The following is a 9,952-nucleotide window of genomic DNA, read 5'->3' as shown; positions in this document are numbered from 1 at the left end:
CAAGTGGAGTGCTCTTTAGGGAGATTCATACTTTTTTATTTGTATTTTAGTTCCTTCTAAATTGAACATTGCCCTCTGGCATGTAATAATGTCGCAGCCGCTCTAGCGCTGTTCGGGTCCAATATGGGGCAGGTACCCCATACCTATGGCCGGGTGCTGTCCCTACCTTTGCCCAGGGTTTTGTTGCCCACAGAGCGCAACGCTTGAATCCAGATGGGGAAAGATTTATTAGAGGAAAGCCACCGGGCCACACCGTTGAAAACTAATATTAAAGTCATCAGGGCCCACCGGTTAAATTATGGGGGTGTAGCGATCGCTTTCCGTGTGGGCATCGAGCGTTGCAGCTAACGCTCGCGAAATACTAAATCCTGTTTCTTTCTATTTTTCGATTGGGAAAGTTCTGGGGAAAGGGAGGCATATATTAGGAAACATTTAATATGTCTCTGATTTATCTGCATAGTGCAATCAAAATAAAGATCTTGCCTTAATTTATGATAGTTTTTTCTTACGGAAACATGCAAATATGGAACATTAAGGAGCACGTTCCCTACGGCCATCATCTCTACTCAATATATAATCCTATGGGTCCTGACATAACCGTCGTCCACTGATCCCTCCTCGCTTTTCCGGTGCTACGACCGACGTTTTGCCCCAGTAATGGAAGCAATACCGATTTTTGGGGGAGTGCGACACGCAGTCAACTTCGTGTACGATTTCATCACGCTTTCCTCAGACGAAGAACAACTAGAGTAAGTTCTCACAGCCCTAAATATCTAATCTTGTTTGCACTTCATCGTCTAGGTCCACTGCCCTATACATGTATAATTTTTATACAAGTTCTCATATAAATCCATCCCAGTCACTCCCAACAATATTGAACAAGTGATAAGCTACTATGAAATCACTGCAATCTGTTTAATTTATTGCTCGTGCATAATATAAAAATACTAAACTTACGTAGAGATTGCAAATTTTTTTAGGTGATTTGATGTGATATGTATTATCGTTAAATTAGTCATATGTTATAGACACCAACACAGTTCGTTTGTTTGAGTTTACGTTTATTTAAACTTATGACTATTATGAACCTTGTTCTTCCTTTTGACAGCACAATCTGGATTAATAGCCTCCACCCATTCCCTATCGAGATTAGCCTACGGATCATTCGAGACACCATCAGAGGAGATGGAGTTGTCCATCCATTGTGCTTCAATCTTGCCGTGCGTAAGATTACTACCGACGCAGCGGAGAGGACCGCAGGCACCAACTCTGTTGGAAAGACACATTTTTTCAATTTGGGATTCCATGAGCAAGCACGGGCTCTAAGGCAGACTTGGTTAAGCCAAGAACAGCGCACCAATGCGCTCATTAACAATGTCGTGCTTGAACCTTTTCCAAGATACGACGTGTTTCACACCCCTACAATTGTAAGTTTTCTCATTGTTAGAAATTATTTTGGTTATTTTGTTTGGCATTTACCTTTATCTACCAAATGCAGTATATTCTCCCACTGGCACACGTGGATTTGTCATACGGTCTTTTAGCAGTGAAAATGGAAATGGAGAGGACTATCGTTATTGATTATTCAAACCAGGCTTTATTTCATTTTGAGGAGGACTTCCATGACACTGAACTTCAGAGGGAAGCCCTTTTAGTGAAGCAAGAATTGAGCTTTATCTTGCAACAGGAGGCCCCTGATAGGAACAACCAACTTCTGGAATGGCCCGAACAAGAGAATATTCATGTTTCACCTCGGTGGTACTGTTTTAAATTTGTCTTAGATATTAGTGTGTGTTATAATATAGCTATTACAATATTGTTTTTTTTTGTGACAGCATGGACTCTGGATTCAAAGTTTTACAGGAGATGGCCCTACTGTATGAAACTATCGGGAATGACATGGTTCATAACATGCCTAGGACTGATGTAAGTGCATTTGTAATGAGGTTACAGCTTTCATATATTTGCTAAATATATCTTCTGACTTTTATATGCTTAATTTGAAGGATCCACAAAGTCTCAGGAAGCGACTAATGGTCCAGATCTTGATGGTCAGGGAGAATGAAGCAAAGGATAACATTCCAGATCAAGTTAGAGCAGCGTTGAGATTTATTGGTGGCTAAGGAGGACTGCTGCATCGATAAATACCTAAAAATATTATCATGTTTAGTTGCTTGCTAGGTAATAATATGTTTGAATGCCCGTGCTGATAAGATTATCAGCTGACATTTTCTGAAATATTTTTAAAGTTTAAAGAGTGTTTGATGGTGGCATCCACTAGCTATTTTGGTTGTTTATTTATCTTTAATTCTAGACCAGTTTGGACCAGGTTTGGTGCTCCAGGTGAACCGTAGTACTTTTGTGTTGTACCATGGCAGGTTCACAACATACCTAAAGTAGACCAGGTGATGTTTTCAAACATTCCGTGCCTCACATCATATACTACCTCGTATAGTATAACTCCATCCATACACGCACTATTATACTATACGAGGTTTTCTTCGTTGGTAATAATCACATTCCAGCTAGAGAGTAGCCAATAAACTGATGACGGTCATACAACATGTACCTTGCATATATTATTTTATTTTGAAGTTGTCCTTGATCTTCCTCTCTCGCCGTTGCCTTCAATTCTAGCTAGCGAATAAGTGCTGATTACATTTTGTGTGTTCCTGAATATAGTAACAAAAATGAGAGAGGAATGGTTTTTCTTATTGATCAGTACGTACAGTAAAAACCAAAACCACTTTAATAGTAGATATGTTACAGTGCACGTCGTGAATTTTCTATTGCGATACAACAAAGCAGCTAGCAGAGCAACCAGCAAAGCAGGAAGCATTGAACAACTGATAACAGCAAGCAATGAACAACTTAACATGAGCATCATCAAGAGCAGAGGATGGTGGGGTAGAAGGGGGGCTGTTTCCCGCCTAAAACTACTTCCCTGCCTGTCTGGCAAGCTCAAAGCGTCCAATCTGGATCAAGGCGCCAACCTGAACGCCTTAGCAACGCTTCTGACGACTTAAATATTAAGTCGGACGCCTTACTCGGGTACCTAAGGCAAGCTGGACGCCTTGAGCTTGCAGGTCCTTATGGACGCCTTAAAAACAATACGATCCCTAACTATATATTTGCCAATAAGAACTACATATAAGTATCACATCAATGCCTACTTATCAACATCAGCAATCAAAGAAAAGCAGTTGTCGTAAATCATAGTGTGATGGAACGTATTTACCTCATGTTCAATTATTACTGAAATCCAATGATCATGTTTGCATGCTTTGCCTACAAATTAAAGTGTAACTTGATCCTATTAGAATGATGTAATGGACTCACTTATCAAAATCGAGTTGATTATACTCTTACATGAGAAGGCTTCAAGGCTCGCCCAGATTGTACTTTCACCAAGTTTAGTTGATCAAGGAACACATTTGCACTGAAAACAGACATTTGTACAGGGAAATTAAAGAGCCACCACAACACCGAAGTATATTCATAATAATTTTGATTAAAAAAAGACTGATATTCAACAGCCCATGTGTTTGAACTTATAAATGTGCTTAACGCCATTGGTTTTTTAAAACAATGCGATCATACCATGATTGAGCTTAGCAATATTAATATTTCAAGTGAGGAAACCATCAAGCAATTTAGGGCAAACACTATAATTAGAGAATATAACTTATAAATTTTGGTTGGTTAATTTAATCCTAGCCAACCAAGACGACGATGCATTTTGCTTTGCGCGTCAAAGAGAAATTAACAAATCAAACAGTTAGTTTGTCTTACACAGTTTGTGCAAATATCATCAAGCTTAACATATGTCAGACCACTCACAATATCACAGACCCCCACACATATATAATCCCAGGCTTGCATATCCGGTGCAGTGATTGTTCGACATAAATAAGAGTGCAGTAACCTACTACTACTAAGCTACTATACTAATCAAGTCAAATTTTGTTCAAGTTGCGTTCGTTTAGTCGTGTAGAGGATGTACCTGGCTGGTCAAAATCGCTGGAGTCTGCTCTGTCTGAGATTGGCTGCAGCAGTTCCACGCCCCCTTGTGACCTACGGCCGCTTGTACCCAGTCGATTTTGATTGTGCATACAACAAAATCAGAAGGCTGTTAATTGCCAACTTTCAGAAACAAAACATTTAAGATTATTTGTTTGTTAATTGAACTTTTATAGTACACATTGAACTGATTAAATACACATAAATTATATAGAAAGTTCATGTTTACCTTTTCAAACTGAACAATACTAAAAATAGAAACATTATTTAAATATACAAATAAGATATTTCATTGTTATATGGCATGCAATCAGTAACTTCTATGCCATGATCAGTTGTTTAGGAAATTAATACAACATTTTAGTATTTTAGTAAGTTCTGATTTCTGACATCTTTTCTAATTTATTATGAGGTGTGTGTCTGATGAGAAAAGGAAAGATATCTGCACCATACATTAATATATATGGTAGAACTGGAAAGATATCTGCTACCCAGCCTTCCCCTTAATTGCCTACCTATATATGTTAACCTCCTATGCCATCCCTCATCCCCCTCCTTACTCTCCCTTCGCCCATCACATATACCAAAGGATCAAAATACCCAGACTTGGAGGACATATTCCGGAGGAGTACCTTCTGTAATCAAGGAGCACCAAGCAGGTGAGGTCCTCTAGGTATGAAAATTTCTGGATCTTTCTATTCTGTAAAAGGGTAACAGTTATTAGATTAGGATCATGCTTGGTCAGGCATACCATCAAATTCCAAAGAAATAACACCATTGGAGATAGTATCAGCCAATACAATTGATTTTAGATCTAATCAAGCAGTCCTATTGGGTGGGCTGGAACTGAATACAAACAGTTATTGCAGATATTATAGGCTAACAGTCTATTGTGGACATCACATGTGTGGCATACACCTAACTTTTTAAGTTATGACCATAGTTGATTGCCTAATTTTTTAATGAATTCTCATTAATATATTTGAGCCAGAAAAATAAACAATTAACTTCTTAAGTGTTTCAACATGCCAGATAACAAACAAATATAACCATCTTCTGAAGATATATATCATCAGAGTCATAATTGTAAGTCATTACATTTAATAGAAATTGCATGATGACAAAATGTTTCGATGGAATAGTCTAAAACTATTCACAATGGATATGTAATACTTCAATACCAACTACATTCTCAAGATAGAGCAAGTAATACAATGAATATAACAAAAATATTCTAAACCACCTTCTGGCCTGCGAAATGTAACAAATATTTAAACTTTCTATCGGCTCGGAAATCATAGCTTGCAGACCATCACGAATTAGAAACATGTCACCAAGTTTTGCTTGAATTATAAACATGTTCTAAGACACTACTGCTCGTAAGGTAAACAACATAACTATAAGTCCATGTATAAAATAATAATAAATAGTTAAATTATATGAACAATATAGTAAAGAAAATCAAAAACTCACTTGCACATGATCTCTTGAACTGGCACCCTTCATAATCCTCCATCAAATCAAACAAGATAGGTATGATTGGCTCTCTAGAAGGCAGGAGCTTGTACTATTCTGTGAGACAATATTGTATGCCACTGTTTTTAAGTTTCTGAAAACAAGAAACTGATATTGCATAAGTATTTACTCGAGATCCAACAATATGGGAGATAGCCTTCGTGTATGGCATGTCATTATTCATTCGCTTATCTGAATGATGAGGAGAAGCACCAGATAGGATGTCAACGAAATGCAAGCTAGCTACAGGATACAAGTCTGAAGTTCAAACCAACATCCTTCCTCTAATTCCCGTGTATCGGAAAACAACACAATGGACATGGTAGGAAAGAATAACACAACCTGAATTAGAAGGCATAAAGGATATTGCTGATAGCATACTCCCGATCCAGTGGTTAATTTAGCATAACAAAGCAACACAATGGATGTGGTAGGAAAGAATACAACAACCTAAATTATAAGGCATAAAGGATCTCGCTGACAGCGTCAAGTGGGCACAATGAAAACTGAATCTTCATAATTAGTGATTAAGGCCAAATCCTTAGAACACATTTGGCAGTGCTACTTACGCAAATAGTGGCAATTTTAATCTACCTGGCCCTGATGCCTACCTGAACTTCAACAAAGTATAATCAAGATTCCTGTTAAACTTAATTACGAACTATACCATATGAAAAGTGTAAGAGGAAGGAGACTAAGATTAATTGCCCATCTTGTAAATCCATGTAAATTTTGTTCAGTGTGTGTGTTCATATTATTTGGCAAAACCAATCAAGTAGATACAAGACAAGTTTAATGTTACAGGTTAATCAAAAGGTTACACATCCATTTTTCGACAAAATGAAGAGAAATTCCAATTGGCCAGCATGAAAACAGATTAAAGCATGCAGTGTTTGACAGCAAAGTACTGCAGAAACTATAGTATTGGAAACTGCGGTATTTTTGTCGATAAGTACTAGAAACCATAATTTTGACATATCAAAGTATTTTGTAGTATCGGGAATACTGTGAGAGTGTTTGGCTGGTGCATGTTTGCAATGATGTAAATTAGCTAGCTAGCCGTTTCATAGCAAAGGTGCAAACATGGACGATCTTAGCTGACCAGTTGTTGCAAACTGAACGGCCATGCATAAACAGACTCGGCCGCATGCTATGCATCAATGATAGCGGGCGCACAACGGCGCCACACAAAAGTGCGCGGTGTCGCTCTGGCTTGGCTGTGACTTGAACGACAGCGGCGAGCATGGTGCGCTGAGGCATGGGACGACGCTCTGGAGCAAGGCATGCACATCAAGCAGCAGCGAGCAAGGTGCGCTGAGGCATTGGACGACGCTCTGGAGCAAGGCATGTACAGCAAGCAGCGGCGAGCAAGGTGCGCTGAGGCATGGGGCGACGCTCTGGAGCAAGGCATGCACAGCAAGCAGCGGCGAGCAAGGCCGTGACATGGCAGCATGGCAGACATACGTTGTGGCTATGATCCCACACAACGGCTTGCGCAAACACATCCAGCAGTGCGTTGTGAGTTAGTGTTGCAGCCAACAGTGTGCGCGGTCATGTTATGAGCAATCTGGGCATGAGGTGGCCATGGGCCAACATGACGCACGGCGCGTGCGAGGAGAGGAGAACCGCAAGTGGCAGTAGGAAGTACACCATTATTCTTTTCATTGCCTTATCTTGGCTTGTCCCATGGCTGGCGATCTTCAGGGCGGCAGCGACGGCTTGGGAGCGAGGAAGGCGATAACGAACATGCTCGTTTTATTCGCGTGCTCTGTTTTTAAAAAAGAGGTCTGGGGTTCTTTTTTTAATGCAGAGAAAATACCACGGTTTTGACAATACCACAGTATAAATACTTTAGTTTTTTGTGGTTGCCAAACAGCTCAGGGTAAATTAAACCATGGTATTTTAAAAAATTGCAATATTCTTACAATACTAAGAAAAAACCGTGCTATCAAACGGGGATTAGTTATACCGATGTGGTGGATGATTGCATATGACCAAGACATGTAATAGAAGGGGAAGCGTTCTGTATAGAACACACATAACATTTTTAGTACTCCTATTCTATTACCATGACTTCCATCTAAATGTGCTCTTACATCCCAAATTGCACAATCAATTTGCATTGCACTAATAATAAAATGTGCTTCAATTGTTTGACATAATATCCCTATTATTTAACCCATAAAAAATTATGACGCTACGGATCAATAGTGTTTCTGCCGTAGCAAGATTGTGATCAATAGTGTCATTTAATGGCAAAAATAGAGTAGCATCTCACAGGGATCCTTGCTCTCCTTACATGAACATGCACATAACCAGGTAAACTACAACACATGTCATGATTCAGAAGCAAATGCATCAGACCAAAAAATGTTTATAACCACTTAGCAAATGAATGGCATCACCTGGATGAATATAGTTTATTTCTTCTGACTTGGTGTTAAATGGACTACTTGCACTGTAAGTTAGATCTAGAGAGCACCATCTGATCATGCAAGGAGAAACCTTGTTGTTATCTGAAAACACGGGATTCATCGATACTTTTGGCAATGAACATGATGATAGTTTGAAGTATAGAGTATACAAGCATAGAACTCGCATGATGTTGTTGGGATTCATGTGAACGGGGGAGCGGGGAGGGGCCGTTTGTCTCACCTTTCCGCCGAAGTGGTGGGGGTTGCGGAAGACGACGGAGTAGTAGGCGATGTAGACCACAGGCTGCACCACCGTGACCCGACCTCTTGGTGGTGATTCTTGCCTGTGATGTAGACCACAGGCTGCACCACCTTGGCCGTGTCTTGGCCGTCGGGGAGCCGTCTTCGCCCTAGCCCTGCCTGTGATTTCATCTCATGGCGCCTCGATACATCAGCGAGCAGGAGATCAGTTCAGGGATGCAACAAAAGGAAAATTAGAGGAGGAAAGGGGTTGGATCTGCGTACCGGAGCGATTGGCGTTGTAGATCGATGCGCCCCGCTTCGGATCCACCGTCGAACTCCCCGGAGACCAACACCGCCGCGGATCCCAAGGGAACGCGACCGGATCCAGCACCCGCGCCTGGGCGACGAAGCTCGATGCGTGCGTCCCCATCAGTCGCGCACGGCTCGCCGGAGACTGGTGCGGTGGTCGCGGCAATATGGCGTGGTGGTTGCGGGCTCGGCGACGCGCGCCGTGATGCGGCGGGGGGAGGTGACAGGGCGAGAGGTGGCGAGTGAGAATCATCGTGTGTGGTGAGTGGAGAGGAGAGGAGAGGGACTGATGCGGCGGGCGGAGTCGCGCGGCCGCCAGCTCGTGGACACACGCGGCGATGCGGCGGCGGAGGGGAAAGTGGGAAGATGAAGTGAGTGGAGGGGAGAGGAGCGAGTGGAATGGATAAGGTAAGTGGGCCAACATGACGCACGGTGTGTGGTTGCCTAGGACAATGCTAAGGCTATGAGGAGGTTTACACTGGCTGGTATGTGGGCCTCAATGCTCTTTTCTGGGATTGTGGCAGACGTTTTTAGTTTGGTTACGCCACTTCATGCTTTTACTTCTCTGCCTGGCATGTGGGTCTGCTGGATGTGTTGTGCAGCAACCGCAGCGGAGAGACGATGGAGTACTGAGTGTGCTATCATTTTTGTTGGTCGCTTTGTTGTTTCTGTGGTGGCCCTGCTTTGCTTAAGCGGCGTACCCATGTATCTCAGACTGATGGACACTACTCAGAACAACAGGCGAATACTATGCATTCCCAACGCCACTCACACACCCACGTGAAACCAACGACACAGCTAACATCCCTTGGAAATACCTGTACACAGTTAACATGTCCTCCAGGAAAAAAAAAGACAGGACAAACAAATATGCACGACCTAGCCCTACTAAAATCACTTCTGATGGCAGATAAAAAAAATCACATCTAATGGCACGCTGTTAGAGGGCGCAGCGGAGCGCGCTATACCATCTAGTACTCCCTCCGTTTTTATTAATTAGTCCGCGTATTAGGTTTGGTCAAAGTCAAGTTTTGTAAACTTTGACCAAGTTTATAAACACAAATATTAACATACATAATAACAAATAAATACATTTAGATTTATTATTGAATGTACTTTCACATCATATAGATTTGTTATGATAAATATTTATATTTTTTTCTATAAACTTGATCAAACTTTACGAAGTTTGACTTCAGTCAACTCTAATATGCAGAGTAAATAAAAACGGAGGGAGTACCTTTTATTCACGACGACCTTGCTCTCAGTGCGGGCGATCTTCTATGCCTTAGAGGTCCCTCGTGGGCTCATAGTCTGCATAGTGCACCAACGGTTTGTTGACGCACACTATAAATCGGTGCACACATTGTGGTCGTTCTTCTTGATGTCTGGATGCAAATCACACAATTCAAGTGATCTATTCCTAGTACGTGTGTGTAACTCTAACTCGG

General features: G+C 41.3%; 1 long non-coding RNA gene across 1 annotated transcript; it reads right to left on the bottom strand.

Moving 5' to 3' along the window:
* Window positions 1–2,552: 2,552 nt before the first annotated feature.
* LOC147961922 (uncharacterized) lies at window positions 2,553–8,864 on the bottom strand. Its single transcript, XR_015611595.1, has 6 exons — window positions 8,191–8,864; window positions 5,494–5,629; window positions 4,004–4,720; window positions 3,370–3,439; window positions 3,239–3,288; window positions 2,553–2,672 (listed from the first exon to the last, which is right to left on the bottom strand). It is a non-coding gene; the product is annotated as an uncharacterized LOC147961922 (long non-coding RNA).
* Window positions 8,865–9,952: the final 1,088 nt, after the last annotated feature.

The sequence above is a fragment of the Triticum urartu genome, chromosome 7A, assembly GCF_056163025.1.
Source record: "Triticum urartu cultivar PI428250 chromosome 7A, HENAU_Tu73, whole genome shotgun sequence".
Lineage (NCBI taxonomy): Eukaryota > Viridiplantae > Streptophyta > Magnoliopsida > Poales > Poaceae > Triticum > Triticum urartu.
The sequence above is the reverse complement of the archived record's forward strand: the minus strand, read 5'-3'. Positions and strand labels throughout refer to the sequence as shown.